Source organism: Silurus meridionalis, chromosome 4 (genome assembly GCF_014805685.1).
Source record: "Silurus meridionalis isolate SWU-2019-XX chromosome 4, ASM1480568v1, whole genome shotgun sequence".
Lineage (NCBI taxonomy): Eukaryota > Metazoa > Chordata > Actinopteri > Siluriformes > Siluridae > Silurus > Silurus meridionalis.
In genome coordinates, this window is record NC_060887.1 from 4,997,889 (window position 1) to 5,014,861 (window position 16,973).

Here is a 16,973-nt window from a genome sequence, read left to right on the forward strand (position 1 = left end):
GTGACAGAGGCTTCACCCCTTTACATGCTCCTCACCTCCTGAAATGCAGATGTGGAGCTCTGGATGTCTCAGGTGGAAGACTTCTATACCACCCGGAAAAAGTGTGTAAGATGATCAGGGTGTGTGGTGTTTTGCACAATGTGGCACTGAGGACCAGTTTCCCTCTCCCTCCTGACCTCCCTCCCCCTCAGCATTATGACCCCGAGCCACAGCCCCCTGCCCCACAAGAGAGATATAAACAAGATGCAAGAATCCATGAGGAGGTCATACGCTTGTAAGGAAGACAAAATCATGGTTTAACTTCATCTTTTAATAATTGTGCAATTTTACTTTTGTCACATTTTCCCAAAAGTTTATCATGTGGATTTTAATTATTTAGTTTAAAAGCATCCTCCAGTTGAGAAACACTGATTTAGAATCAGAATTTAAATGATGTTGAACACTTCAATAAACAAGTGATTTCATATTTTAGATTTTTATTGATTTTATTAATTATTATTGGACATGGAGAGGTTTAGCTTTCAGTTCCTGTCCTTGATGTCCAGACTCACTTGCCTTTTTTCTCTCTTTTTCTTTTTTTACTGGAATGGTTAATAGTCGTCTGATCCAGTGCGGCAGGGGAACAGTCTGTTCCGATTGTGTGACATTTGCGACAAAGGATAGGACGACAATTCCAATCACGATGTTTCGCTGGTTCAGTTGTCCATAGAACATAGCCACAGAAGGTGATGGTGTAGTACGTTACAAAGGTGCTTTGCATGACGAATTCCGTAAAGAGAAATCCGTGAGTTCTCGGAGCAACCAGCGAGCGGGCAGGAACTCCAAACGATTGGACAAGGTTAATAGCCCTACGCACATGATAGATACAGGTGATCAGCTGAAGTCCTGCAGGAAGATCATAGACAGAGTTCTGGATGGAATCTAGCCACATTCCATCTGGGGAGAACATGTCAGCGTGGTGCAGAATGTCCATCACCGGTCTGAACCGGTCCACATCAGTTTCCCAAACGAATTCGTCCTTTTTTGGAGGAAACCTGAACCATTTACGGGGTAAATTATGGCACCGTTTACCTAAAGAACAGGTGGGCTGCTCCAGGCACCACAGGCAGTGCTTTTGAAGAACAAGGAAAAAACAAGCATCGCAGGTATCTCTAAAGTTGACAAATTTGAAGCGATACCCCTCAGCACATGCTTCGATGTACAAACACGTGCGTTGATGCAGGCGCATACCTTGCAGAAGTCACCTTTGTTCACCAGCTGCCATGTTCCTGCACACAGAATAAAATACACACAACAACAACATGATTTATATACGATATAATCAAAGGATCAGAATTGAAGTGTAGAAAGAGTTTAGTGCATTTAGTTATAAGAAAACGTTTGTTACAGTCATTTTTTCTCATTGACTAGGGCCATAATCCCTCCATCCAAATCCACATAGATGTTTTGATCCATATCTGTGGAGATGTTTTCTGTAGAAGACTCTTTACCTGTAATTTTATACACTGGGAGCTGTACGTATTGTCTAAACAATGACAAGGAATTCCACAACAGATAAAACATGCCACGGCTGCAAGGATTATTAAAATTGTAGTCCCAGTCTGACCCTATTCTACTCTATTTATTAGTATATTATGTTCATTTTACTTGGAGTAAACAGGTTACATGAGTTTGATTAAAATATGGGCTAAATAGGTTAAATTAAGCTACTTCATTGTATCTAATAGATTCTATACTAATTATTAAATACATATGATTGATTAATATAAAAAGCTAAACTATAAAAGCTAATCTTAGCTAGCTAATGTCACTAAATAATTACTTTTTACTTTTCATGTCTTCTACTAAATTGTCAGGAATCTGCCACGCCCCTTTGGTGCTTGGGAACGCCTGCTCCTTCTCTCATGTGCCCCCCCCACAAGGAGCTCCTCGCATCGGGCTTCATTGAGAACACCTGAGGCATATTCACTCACTCATCACACCGCCGATATAAACCCCACATTCCCCCACACTCCGGCTCCTTTATTGCATGTTCCTGTGTGTTCATATTGCCTTATGTGCGCGCATGCTTTCCGCTACGTGCAGTTCGACCCGGACTCTCGCGCTCTCGCTCCGCGTGGACTCTTTTCAGGCGCACCGTGGATATTACTTTCCTTTTTCCCGGATTTCCTCAATCGGATTATTCCTCAGACTCTGGACTATTGTGGTCCACTGGAATAATCCTTTCACAGCAAGTATTTGTGTTTTGTCTTCGCCCTTTTGTTTAAATAAAACTTTATTTGCTGTTACTTTGGCTTCCGCCTCCGTTTCCCGCATGACATAAATAATGTACAATATTCTACCATAATTATTTAACCCAGCCATTATGGATGCACAAGCCAGTGCACTCTTAGTGCCGGTCCCAAGCCCGGGTAAATGGGGAGGGTTGCATTAGGAAGTGCATCCAGCGTAAAACATGTGCCAAATCAAATATGCGGATCACAAATGAAAATTTCATACCGGATCGGTCGAGGCCCGGGTTAACAACGACCGCCACAGGTATCGTTAGCCGACAGGGTACCGGTGGAAATTGGGCTACTGTTGGCCGAAGGAGGAGGAGGAGGAGAGGAGGAAGACGTCTACAGAGACGGCAGGGAAAGGAGCAGTGTAGGAGAGTGGAGGTTCGGGTTGGTACTTTAAATGTTGGTACTATGACGGTTAAAGGGAGAGATGTAGCTGATATGATGGAGAGGAGAAAGGTAGATATGCTGTGTGTTCAGGAGACCAAGTGGAAAGGGAGTAAGAGCAGGAACATTGGAGGTGGATTTAAACTGTTTTATCATGGTGTGGATGGAAAGAGAAATGGTGTAGGGGTGATTCTGAAGGAAGAGTACAGTAAGAGTGTAGTGGAGGTGAAGAGAGTTTCTGATACAGTGATGATTGTGAAGATGAAAGTTGAAGGGATGATGATAAATGTCATCAGTGCTTATGCTCCACAAGTTGGCTGTGAGATGGAGGAGAAGGAAAAATTCTGGAGTGAATTAGATGAAGTGGTAGATGGTGTACCTAGGAAAGAACGATTGGTGATTGGGGCAGACTTTAATGGGCATGTAGGTGAAGGGAACAGAGGTGATGAGGAGGTAATGGGTAGGTATGGTTTTAAGGAGAGGAATGTGGAAGGGCAGATGGTGGTAGATTTTGCTAAAAGGATGGAAATGGCAGTGGTGAACACTTATTTTAAGAAGAAGGAGGATCATAGGGTGACGTATAAGAGTGGAGGAAGGTGCACACAGGTGGACTATGTGCTATGCAGGAGATGCAACCTGAAGGAGATTGCAGACTGTAAGGTGTTGGCAGGGGACAGTGTAGCTAGACAGCATCGGATGGTGGTCTGTAGGATGGTTTTGGAGGTGAAGAAGAAGAGGAGGAGAGTGAGGACTGAACGAAGAATAAGATGGTGGAAACTGAAGGAGGAAGAGTGTAGTGTAAGGTTCAGGGAAGAGGTCAGACAGGGGCTCGGTGGTGTTGAAGAGGTGTTGGATGATTGGGCAACTACTGCAGGAGTGATGAGGAGGCAGCTAGAAAAGTACTTGGTGTGACATCTGGAAATAGAAAGCAAGACAAGGAGACGTGGTGGTGGAATGAGGAAGTGCAGGAGAGCATAAGGAGAAAGAGGTTGGCAAAACAGAAGTGGGATAGACAGAGTGATGAGAAAAGTAGGCAGGAGTACAAGGAGATGCGGCAGCAGGTAAAGAGGGATGTGGCGAAAGCCAAGGAAAAGGCATATGAGGAGCTGTATGAGAGGTTGGACACTAAGGAAAGAGAAAAGGATTTATACCGATTGGCCAGGCAGAGGGACCGAGCTGGGAAGGATGTACTTCAAGTTAGAGCAGTAAAGGATGTAGAGGGAAATGTGTTGACTAGTGAGGAGAGTGTGTTGAGAAGGTGGAGGGAGTATTTTGAGCAGCTGATGAATGAATGAGATGGTGAAGCAGGATGTAGATAGGATTAGTAAGGAGGAAGTGAGAGCAGCGATTAAGAGGATGAAGAGTGGAAAGTTGGTTGGACCAGATGACATACCGGTAGAAGCGTGGAGATGTTTAGGAGAGATGGCAGTGGAGTTTTTGACCAGGTTGTTTAACAGGATTTTGGAAGGTGAGAAGATATAGATATAGATAAGAAATAGAGAAGAAGTGTGCTGGTACCGATCTTTAAGCATAAAGGAGATGTGCAGTCTTGCAGTAACTACAGGGGAATTTAGTTGATCAGTCACACCATGAAGTTATGGGAAAGAGTAGTGAAAGCCAGGCTGAGAGAAGAGGTGACCATCTGTGAGCAACAGTATGGTTTCATGCCGAGGAAGAGCACCACAGATGCCTTATTTTCTTTGAGGATGTTGATGGAGAAGTATAGAGAAGGACAGAAGGAATTGCATTGTGTATTTGTGGATTTAGAGAAAGCGTACGACAGAGTGCCAAGAGAGGAGTTATGGTATTGTATGAGGAAGTCAGGTGTGTCAGAGAAGTATGTGAGGGTGGTGCAGGACATGTATGAGGACAGTGTGACGGCAGTGAAGTGTGCAGTAGGTACGACAGACTGGTTCAGGGTGAAGGTTGGACTGCATCAAGGATCGGCCCTGAACCCTTTCCTGTTTGTAGTGGTGATGGAGAGGTTAACGGACGAGGTCAGACAGGAGTCTCCCTGGACTATGATGTTTGCGGATGATATTGTGATTTGTGGTGAGAGTAGGGAGCAGGTTGAGAAGAGCCTGGAGAGGTGGACATATGCATTGGAGAGAAGGGGAATGAGAGTCAGTAGGAGTAAGACAAAGTACATGCGTGTGAATGAGAGGGAGGGCAGTGGAGTGATGCGGTTGCAGGGAGAAGAGGTGGAAAAGGTGGAGGAGTTCAGGTACCTGGGGTCAACAGTGCAAAGTAATGGAGAGTGTGTTAGAGAAGTAAAGAAAAGAGTGCAGGCAGGGTGGAGTGGGTGGAGAAGAGTGACAGGAGTGATTTGTGGTAGAGGGGTATCTGCAAGAATGAAAGGGAAAGTTTATAGGAGTGTCTAGGTGTGAGACTGAGAGTTGAGGATGTGAGCTGTGTGAAGCTGGAGATCAATAGTCTGTTAAGGGGTGGGAAGAGGGGAAAAGAAGGGGAAGAAGGGAATAGAGGAAAAAGAAAGAGGAAATGGATAGATGATGGACATTTGTTATGGTTTTTGGCAGATCAATGTATATAAATCCCCCAATAGTGCACAAAAATACTGATGATGTGAATGAAAATACATCACTTGTCACTCATGTTAATTAATATCTATATGATTTGACTAATTTTTCCTATAAAGGGGCATAAAATGGATGTATATTGATTTTCTTAATGTACTTATTTAACCTTTACCATTTTTAACAAAAGTTTATTATATAGCACATGTTTTGTATTTGTTTATTTACATTCTACATAATAATAATAATAATAATAATAATAATAATAATAATAATAATAATAATAATGATAATGGGTTCAGCAGGTTCACAGAATAATTCATGAGTCACTGTTTTATGAATGATAAAACATTTTATTTTTAATTACTGAAAATGCTACAAAATATCAAATGATAAATTATAATAGATGCAAACACACAAAATACAAATATTACAAAACTATGTATATATTAATAAAGGTTATTTAACAATAGATATAATCAAATACAATGATTAAAACAACAACCTGATCATAAATAACTATAGATTATAATAGTAGTAAATCCACACAAATAAACAGTAAAATGAGTCGCTCAAAACACCAGCAAGAAATAATTAAAGGAGCAGAACTGGAAGAAACAGCAGGACTGGATGCAGATGAAGGACCGGATACGGATGAATATGTTTAATCCACAATCATCTCTGTACACTAGTGAGAGTCTGAGGGCAGAAGTGAAGTGAAATGAAGATCTATAAATATAACACACTTTAACACACTTGAGCAAAAACCAAAGTGTTTTACACTGATCTCAGTGCTTCCACTATTTGATCACTGGATGAGAAATGGGAATAGATAAAGCAGATATTGTTCTATATGATTAGGGATGTAAACTGTAGCAACGGTGCGCGAGTGGAGGCGGAGCCGGACGGCACGAGCGGTAAGAAACACCTGCAGCTGATGAGACTAATCAGAGCTCTGTTTCAGTCTGGTGACGCCAATAAAGAGGAGAGACACGAGAACAAAAAGGGGAAATAAGCGCAGACTCGGGTGAACTCTGGTGGACGCAAAGAAAAGTTGTGCCGGTGTGTGAGGAAACTCTGGCGGGCGCTAAAGTGAGAAAGCGTGAGGGAGGGACCACCGGCGAACATCAAGAGGGAAAGGCGTCCCGAACCACGAGTGTGTGGGTGAACCCTGGTGTGAGCACTGGAAAGGAAAACGCCAGGGTGAAAACGAAAGAAAATAAAGAAGCTCTGCTTGGTGAACTTTTGCCTGTCTGTCTTTCTTCCAGTGCATTTTGTTACATAAACATCACTTTATTGAGATTTTGTAAATAAATATTGCAACAATTATTTCTGCATCCCACAGCAGAGGACATTTAAAGCACATGAGTGTGGTCACAAATATAGTTGTGCAGGTCCACAGTGACGTGACATGAAAGAGATGATCACCTGAAAGTCTGAAATGAACACTTTAGGAGGATGGAATCCACAAAGACGTTTCTGTGGTCCACCGAAAAGTTTCGACTGGCCGTGGACCTGCACTGGACATTTCTCACTCTGTACAAATAAAGACCTTTAGGTTATGGGACCTGTGTTTAATCATGTTCTCATACACATTTTTTGTCTGCACATACCTTATAAAACACAGGTGTGTTTCCAGCTTCAGAGCCAAACCCCAGTGCCGCAGACGAGACGTACACTCATCGTCCTCTACCGCTGCAGACGAGACGTACACTCATCGTCCTCTACCGCTGCAGGCAGACGTACACTCATCGTCCTCTACCGCTGCAGGCAGGCGTACACTCATCGTCCTCTACCGCTGCAGACGAGATATCCACTCGTCGTCCTCTAAAGCCTTGTGTGACAAACACAAACAAACAAACAAACAAACACAGTAGCGTAATGCATGTACAACGGTTTCTTTAAAGATCTATGAATCTGCTGCTGTTGTTTGTAATATTGTACATCATAATAGACGACAGCATGAAAGTGATGCAACATACTGCACTGATGAGCTCACGAAAAAAAGCACATTAATGTAAATGTAATGCACGTATGAGAATTTAGTTTTTAAAATACATGAATCTGTTGTTGTTTATGTCGTTAACGTAACATATAATAAGAGATAGTAACTTGAAAAGTGATGCAATGTACAACTACCATGCGCAAAAATACATTAATACACAATATCATACACAAAAAAGTTCTTTCTAATGATCTGTTCTTTATGTTAATGCAGTTGATTGTAAAAGACAGTAACACATGAAGTGCTGCAGTATATTAGTACATCATGATCACCAAAGATCAGAACAACAACCAGAACAACACCATAATAGACAATAAAATACAGGAAAATATGTACAAGTCTATTGTGGTTCATGTGGGTGGTCATGTAGTAAATTTTACCTGAGTTTTCTCAAAGTCTAATTCCAGAAAATATACGTGCCGTGGACTACAGTTGAACGTCTGGAGAATAAAAGATGGACAAACTCGTGCCCAGTGTTGTGCTGGTTACTAAGAAATAGTGACTAGTTACAGTTACTAGTTAATTCATTCAAAAGTAATGCGTTACTGTTAAAAGTAACTTTTTAGTTACTTTTTTAAAGAACCTTCTTTAATGTTCCCATTAATGCCCTTTTGTGTGTTATGGTCTACAAACACAAAACTGACTTAAACACAAAGTCATGTTTAAACACTATTTTATTAAAGTCAGAGCAGCACAAACTGAATATATCACAAGGGACAAAGACGGCGCGGTGAGGTCGGCTGCCGTCACGACTGCTCGACTACGGTTCTTCTTTTTGTTTATTTTATACTTTTATTTAATTAGTTTTATTTCCATCTACACAAGATGGACACCATTAGGTATGACAGAGACACTCTTATATCTATTGGTGTACAATGCACTCACCTTTCCCGCTTTTAAACCCGGACCCATGCTGGCCGAGAGAGATCCTGAGGAGAACAAAGGGCGCGACCCGTACCGGCGTCCGCGAGAAACGAGCCGGCGTCAGGAACAGGCTGAGGGCACGCGCACACCGCGCTCCTTACCTAGTATCCTGTTAGCCAACGTCCAGTCACTGGAGAACAAGCTCGGCGACCTCAGGGCAAGGGTCAAGTTCCAGAGAGACATTCGGGACTGCAACCTTCTCTGCTTCACCGAGACATGGCTGAACCCAGCGGTACGGACCACGCCATCCAGCCGGCCGAGTTTTCTCGGTTTACCGCATGGACAGAACACTGGATTCGGGGAAGTCAAGAGGAGGTGGAGTGTGTCTGATGGTAAACAACCACTGGTGCGACAGCGCGAGCATTGTTCCTCTTTCACGCTCCTGCACACCAAACCTGGAACTACTGACCATCAAATGTCGGCCCTTCTATCTACCTCGGGAATTCAGCTCGGTCATAGTCAGTGCCGTTTATATTCCACCTCAAGCGGACACGGACACTGCAGTATGGGACTTACATGAGTCATTAACGCAACAACAAACACAGCATCGGGACGCTGCGCTCATTGTGGTCGGAGATTTCAACAGTGCCAACCTCAGCGCGCACTCCCGAACTTTTATCAGCACATCACCTGCCCCACTAGGGGCGAAAGAACACTGGATCACTGCTACACAACATGTAAGAACAGCTACAAGGCACAATCACGTCCACCGTTTGGGAAATCGGACCATGCTTCCATCTTCCTCATGCCTGTTTACAAACAAAGGCTGAAACAGGAAGCTCCGGTTCAGAGGGAGGTCGCGCTGGACTGACCAATCGGTGGCCGCTCTGCAGGACGCTTTGGATGACGCAGACTGGGACATGTTTCGCGCAGCTCTGATGACGCCAACGTGTTTACGGAAGCGGTTGTGGGATTCATCGGGAAACTAACGGATGATACGGTGCAAAAAACCACTATCAGAACGTTTCCTAACCAGAAGCCGTGGGTGGATAAAACCATCCGCGACGCTCTGAGATCCCGCTCTGCTGCCTACAACACGGGGCTCGCCACCGGGGACATGGAGGAGTACAAGGCTACATCCTACAGTGTTCGCAGAGCGGTGAAGGATGCAAAACGGCGCTACGGGAGGAAACTGGAGTCACAGTTCCAACAAGGTGGCTCCAGGAGCCTGTGGCAGGGACTAAGGACAATAACGGACTATAAAACACCATCTTCCAGAATGGTGAATGCGGACGCTTCTCTGGCAGACGAGCTAAACACCTTTTACGCTCGTTTCGAGGCTGCAGCTAACCACGCTAGAGGCGCTAGTGGCACAACCAGCATGCACGCTGAGAGAGCCAGAGAGGTAAACACATTCATCATCTCAGAGCATGACGTGAGGAGGGCATTCAAGAGAGTGAATACCAGGAAGGCAGCAGGACCAGATGGAATCACAGGTCGGGTTCTGAAAGCCTGCGCTGACCAGCTAGCACCGGTGTTCACTGAGATATTCAACCTCTCTCTGGAACAGTCTGTTGTCCCCTCATGTTTTAAACAGTCCACTATTGTCCCTGTCCCGAAGAAACCCCAGCCCGCCTGCCTAAATGACTATCGCCCTGTAGCTCTGACCTCAGTAGTAATGAAGTGCTTTGAGAGACTGGTCAGAGACTTCATCACTGCCTCACTACCGGTCACAATGGACCCACTACAGTTTGCGTACCGTCAGAACCGTTCGACTGAGGACGCAATTCCACATCTTCTCCACACAACTATCAGCCACCTGGACCAAAGAAACGGGAATTACACAAAGATGTTGTTTGTGGACTACAGTTCAGCGTTCAACACCATAATTCCCTCCACACTCACCTCTAAGTTGGAGGTCCTGGGACTCAGCCTGCCGCTGTGTCAATGGATCTCTAACTTCCTGACGGACAGACCACAAGCTGTACGGGTGGGAAAACACACCTCATCCACCCTCACCCTCAGCACTGGAGCCCCCCAGGGTTGTGTTTTGAGCCCCCTGCTGTACTCGCTGTACACACATGACTGTGTGGCCACTTCCAACTCCACATCCATCATCAAGTTTGCTGACGACACCGTTGTGGTGGGCCTGATCTCCAACAACAACGAGACGGCCTACCTACAGGAGGTTAAAACCTGGAGAGATGGTGCCAGGAGAACAACCTTCTCCTGAACGTCAGCAAGACTAAGGAGTTGATCGTGGACTTCAGCACGAGGCAGGAGCGGTCATACCAACCGCTAAACATCTGCGGGACTCCGGTGGAAAGAGTGGACAGTTTCCGGTACCTGGGTGTTCACATCACACAGGACCTGTCTTGGTCCTGTCACATCAACACCCTGGTGAAGAAGGCCCGGCAGCGTCTGTACCATCTGAGACGCTTAAGGGACTTTAAACTACCCTCTCAGGTGCTTAAGACTTTTTACACTTGCACTATTGAGAGTGTTCTGACGGGTAGCATCACTTCCTGGTTCGGGAACAGCACCATGCAGGACAGACGAGCCCTCCAGAGGGTGGTGCGTTCAGCTGAACGTACCATCCACACCGAGCTCCTGACCTGCAGGACATCTACAGCATGCGGTGCAGGACCAGAGCCAGGAAAATCGTGAAGGACCTCAGCCATCCCAACAATGGACTCTTTTCTCTGTTGCGTTCGGGGAAACGCTTCCGCTCCCTGAAAGCGACCACAGAGAGAATGAGGAGGAGCTTCTTCCCGCAGGCCATTCGGAGTTTAAACCAGGAAACATCCAGGATCTAAGAACTGGCCCACTCTTTCCATCATCACACTTTTTTCCCCTGCACAATCACACTTTTCGTGCTACCGCACATTATACACTGGACCTGCACAGCACAGTGCACTTTACTTTTCATATTTTCATTTTTCTTTTTCATATTTATTTCATATTTCTTATATTCTTTTTTTTATACCACACCATTCCGCACAAGGACACTTTACACCACACCTTACTGCACATGGACACTTATGGACAATCAAAACATGCCTAACATTCCGCACAAGGACACTTTACACCACACCTTACTGCACATGGACACTTATGGACAATCAAAAACATGCCTAACTCGTTTAATGTTTACTGTTGTTTACTGGTTAACTGCACACTGCCATAAAAATATTTTCCGTGTATGTGTATATATAAGTATATATGTAATGTATGTATATATACATATATATTTAGATATCCTGATATCTTTATTTATCTGCCTTTTCTTACTATATTTTTCTTTAAATTTTGTTATTATATTTATATTTTTATCCCCCTTTTTTACCCTTTTTTTTATTCCCTCATGCCGGACCGTCGTTAAAAGCATTTCACTGCATGTCGTACCCTGTATGTATGTGTATGTGACAAATAAAATTTGATTTGATTTGATTTGATTTGAGCATTTCTGAAATAAAGAACAAAACAAGCTGAATAATACAGTGGAACCCGGTTATGTCGATGTTCTAGGGGGTCGCCAAAAAGCATCGAGATAACCGATAATCGAGATAAACGAAAATCAAAATGGCGGCAATATATTAACATGCTTGGAATTTCTTTATGTACATGATGTGTGTTAATAAATGAGAATGTGCATGCACGTGTTTTTGAAGGGTTTTTTTACACAACAGCATTGCTGCGATTTGTTTGATGAAGACATGCTATAAAAATACATACAGTACATGTTTATCTGTCAGGAATCCACCTGCCACGCCCCCTTCGGCCCCCTTCAGTGTGTCAGGTGCTTTCTCGGCCGCTTTCTCTGAAGCTCCGGGCTTTAATCGCGCATATATGGTGCTTGTTTAGCGGATCCCGGTACGTGGCTTCCCACCAGCACTCTCTTAACGGCTGCGCTTTTCTTCCCAAAGCGCACCACGGATTCACACACACACACACACACACACACACACCCCTCCCTCCCTCTCCCCGATACAGCCGGTGTTCATTCTATGCTTTTGCTGGTCATCCCACGTTCATACAAAGACCGGCTTTCGCCTCCAGTTCATCGCATAACATTTAACAACAAAAGGCATATGTGCACTAACTAACAGCAGAGATTCACCAGTATACAATACAAACACCTGTAGCAGCTGTAAGACTTGATCTTTCCGCCACTTCCGCGAGTTCTTCTGCGGCTGCACCGAGAAACCGACGTTAAATGGCAAATTTTTCCCCCCTTGTGCTCGAGATATTAGGGTTCGGCGACATAAAAAAGACATATCGACATAACCGATAAAAAATGCTTAGAAAAAGCGAGAATTTGGCGGTTCCACTTAAAAAATGTCGACTTAATAGGGTTGTCGAGGTAACCGAGGGCGAGATAACCGGGTTCCACTGTATACTCAGAATCCAAAACTGCAGTGGCTTCTGCTGTTGTGATACGAGCTTCGAACCAGAAAGACACAGCTTACATTAGACTAAAAAGTTTTTGTCTTTATACTCAACTAACGTGAAATAATGATCATATTTCCACTTTGAGAAACTCGTCTGGAGCACATGCAGAAAGGAGTTACAGATTGGGATGCATTTCTTAATCTGATGATAGAGAAGATAACAGAAGAGAAAGAAGAGAAAGCCATTCTGGTACAGAAGGTGCACACTCTGGAGGCTACTTTAGCTATGGAGCGAAAGCAGCGTGAACAGAACATAAATCATAGAAACGACACACACCTCCAGAACATCACCGAGCTCCAGTCTTCCCTGAAACTCCACGAGGAACAGGAGAAATCTGTAGAACGTGAGAGAGAGAGCTGTGTGACAGAACAAAAGCAACTGCAGGAACGTGTTGCTCAGCTCGAGGCCAGTTTGGAATTTAAGAGAAATAAATGGGAGGAGAAAAGCAAGAAGGACCAACTAGACATGAATGAGAGGATCAACTTACCGCTTCTGACCATCAGAGAGCCCCAGGATTCTCTTAATCACTGTGAGGAGAAGAAGGATAGAGCAGAGCATAAGAGAGATCATCTGATGAGATACCAGAAGCTACTGGAGGACATTCAAAAGCTCCAAGAGACCGTGAATCACTTTCGCCTTCTGCTTCAGATGATCAAAAAGACTACAATAAACTCAAACATACAACTGAGCATATCATTTGAACTCACACCTAGAGGTCGACTGATACAGGATGATCAATATATGTTGCTGATTTCTTTTGTCCGATATGTTTGGCCAATTATCATCCCTCCTTCATCTCATAAAATCTAACAGTTCATTCATAAGTAACGATACAGAACATTTCTTAAATTATTAATTAATTTGTATTGGAAGATTGTCAAATTATTGTCAAATTATGTCAAAAAAACATTTACAATTAAAAAAAGTCAATGTCCAGCTGGTTCATCATCTTCAGCATGAATTCCACTGATGCTTCCAGGTGAGCTCTTTTGGGTAATTTTTTTAAAATATAAAAGAAACTGACTGTAGACTCAAAAAGTTTGAAGATGCGGAACACAGACACAAGTAATTTATTTTTTTACTGTTTATTCTTTATTTTTACTGAATATCCTTCTGTATCCTTCCCATGTATCTCTCCAATCTTTTAACATACTACAATCCATCACGCTCCCTGAGATCTCAAAACTCTGGGCTTCTAGTAGTTCCTAGAACAGCAAAGTCCACTAAAGGCAGTAGATCATTCTCACATTTAGCTCCTAAACTCTGGATCAGTCTTCCTGACAGTGTTCGGGGCTCAGACACACTCACCCAGTTTAAGTGCAGATTAAAAACATATCTATTTAGCAAAGCCTACACATAACACACATCACATATCATAACCTTGTGCTCCAGAACATCTGATCACATGCACATTATCAACTTGTGCTGTTAATATCATGAACAGCAGCTCTTCTTATACTCCAGTGCTCATGTTAGTTCTCACTCTCCAGTGTTCTGTATTGTTGAAAGATTTATGATCAAACTCTTGATGTACCCAAATGAGGATGAGGTTCCCCTTTTGAGTCTGGTTCCTCTTAAGGTTTCTTCCTCATAACATCTAAGGGAGTTTTTCCTTGCCACAGTCACCACGGCTGCTCATCAGGGATAAATACACATCATTCACCTTCACTGTTGATTTCTGTAACGCTGCTTTGAGACAATGTCTGTTGTGAAACCCCCAATGTATTATCGATCATGTCATGTGATTTGGTCACATTGAATCTATTTAAATGTCTGCAACCAAAATCAAGAACATCGTCTTCTATCTGAACGTTTCTTTTTCTTTTTTAAAGGAACTCTGGTATTGAAAACCAGCTTCTGGCACTTAAAGGTGTGTATAGTTTGAATGTTTCTGCTTTCAGTGTGTAAGACAGTAAAAGCACATTATTACTGCATGATACATTTCTATCAAATCAGAGGTGGCAAAAGTACACACATCCTTTACTTAAGTAGAAGTGCAGATACTCATGTTTTAAAATACTCGGGTAAAAGTTGAAGTACTGATTATACTTTTTTACTCAAGTGAAAGTAAAGAAGTCTTGGCTCTGACATGTACTTCAGTAAAAAGTACTTATTACTTCTACCTGTTTTAGTGTCACACTGGTACCTGGACCTCACCTCATATTAATATTACAGTGGAACCCGGTTATGTCGCCGGCATCGAGACAAACAAAAATCAATATGGCAGCAATATATTAACGTGCTTGAAATTTCTTTATGTACATGATGTGCGTTAATAAATGAGAATGTACATGCACGTGTTTTTGGAGGTTTTTTACACAACAGCGTTGCCGCAATTTGTTTGATGAAGGCATGCTATAAAAATGTACATACATGTTTGCTAACAACAAAAGGCATATGTGCACCAACTAACAGCAGAGATTTACCAGTATACAATACAAACCACCATCCATTCTCCATACAAACCTTTATTATATTCTCCAACATTGCAAACACAAAGATCGCTCACAAAATCACAAAAAACGGGCGGGGTGTAGTTCGTTTTTACAAAAAGCTAACCAGTGTCAACATTAAATTCTCGAGTCATATCACTCTGACACACAGCTCTGAAAAGTGTCCTACACCAGTAGCATCTGTAAGGCTTGATTTCTCCGCCACTTCCGTGAGTTCTGCGGCTGCACAGTGCCGTCTCACTACCGTATTTTCGCGTATATGAGACGCACCCTGGGTGAGGGGGATGTAAAACTTTCTATAAGAAGCATCTTATATACGCGAAAATACGGTAGTGAGATGGCGACGTGGCAAAAGCCAACGTTGGTCATGCGGATCAAGATAAACGACGTTAAGTGGCAATTTTTCCCCCCTTGTGCTCGAGATAATAGGGTTCATCGACATAAAAGATCTGGTGTAGAATACCTGGGGGATTTGGGGGACATTTACATTTAACAATGTAAATTCCTGTGTTCACGTTTTCAAGGCCCAGTCTAAAAGGAGTAAGAGAAAATAAAACCTGTCAATATACCCATTTTTTTTTATTATTATTACATTTGACTCTTCTGTTCCTCTAAATTTTGAAATGATGTCTACACCCCTGAATGTGTCAGTAATAACAATACAACTAACATAACAGTCTCCAAACTACTCTGTCCTCTACAATCCACAAACTCACAATGTAATTGCTTCTGACATTCTCTATACTTCTCCATCAACATTCTCAAAGCAAATATTGCATCTGTGGTACCTCACATATCTCACAAATGGTCACCTTCTCTCAGCCTGGCTTCCACTACTCTTTCCCATAACTTCATGGTGTGACTGATCAACTTTAAGTCAAGTGAAGTTTATTTCTATAGCACTTTTCACAACAGACATTGTCTCAAAGCAGCTTAACAGAAATCAACAGTTAAGGTGAATGGTGTGTATTTATCCCTGATGAGCAGCCGTGGCGACTGTGGCAAGGAAAAACTCCCTTAGATGTTATGAGGAAGAAACCTTGAGAGGAACCAGACTCAAAAGGGGAACCCATCCTCATTTGGGTACATCAAGAGTTTGATCATAAATCTTTCAACAATATAGAACACTGGAGAGTGAGAACTAACATGAGCACTGGAGTATAAGATTATAAGTGATGTTCTTTCTGCAGTCTTCTACATTCTTTATGGTTATGGCCAAACCTCGGGATGGGGAGAGAAAGAGAAGCAATGGAGAGAAATTAGCGTAGCTGCTGTTCATGATATTAACAGCACAAGTTGATAATGTGCATGTGATCAGATGTTCTGGAGCACAAGGTTATGATGTGAGATGTGTGTTATGTGTAGGCGTGCTAAAAAGATACGTTTTTAATCTGCACTTAAACTGGGAGAGTGTGTCTGAGCCCCGAACACTGTCAGGAAGACTATTTCAGAGTTTAGGAGCTAAACTCTGGAACAATCTTATGGACGTGACCTAAAGCTAAATCTTTAGGCCACGTCCATAAATCCCTCAAGTTAGCAGTTATTAAGCCCCTCATCATGAAACCTAATTTGGATCCAAACACGCTATCAAATTACAGACCCATTTTAAATCTCCCATTTATGTCTAAGATTTTAGAAAAAAATCCAAACTTTAGAACTTTTTGGTGTTTGTTTATCTGGCATTTTTCAGTTTTAACTGCAATAAGATTATTTCTGGATCTTGTGTATTTAATTCTTGGTTTTACTACATGAGGAATAGATACGGTTTCTATAAACTGGGCTGTGTGTGAACTTGTAACTATTTGGTTTGTTGTATAAATGTTCTCATAGTCGTAAATTTCCTGATGTCTTACCAGTCAGATGGTGTGAAGTATCCTAGAGATGTTATCTGATAGCACTGCTGCTCCAACTCTGCTGGGGTGCAGGCCATCAGGGCAGAAGAACCTCGGACGCTCCCAGAAACAGTTCCAGTTATTAATAAAGAGAAGTTTGTGTTCTC

General features: G+C 42.8%; 1 protein-coding gene and 1 long non-coding RNA gene across 5 annotated transcripts in view; one reads left to right on the forward strand and one right to left on the reverse strand.

Moving 5' to 3' along the window:
• Nucleotides 1-16,973, forward strand: part of LOC124384584 (little elongation complex subunit 1-like) — a 294,671-nt gene that overhangs the window by 171,449 nt on the left and 106,249 nt on the right. The window lies entirely within an intron of this gene.
• On the reverse strand, nucleotides 5,840-16,888 carry LOC124384736. Of its 2 annotated transcripts, none has more exons than XR_006925551.1 (5): nucleotides 13,009-13,305; nucleotides 12,798-12,855; nucleotides 6,814-7,034; nucleotides 6,629-6,736; nucleotides 5,840-5,899 (listed from the first exon to the last, which is right to left on the reverse strand). It is a non-coding gene; the product is annotated as an uncharacterized LOC124384736 (long non-coding RNA). The 2 variants fall into 2 exon arrangements; XR_006925550.1 differs by adding an exon at nucleotides 16,828-16,888 and having other exon boundaries at nucleotides 5,848-6,736; nucleotides 13,009-13,048.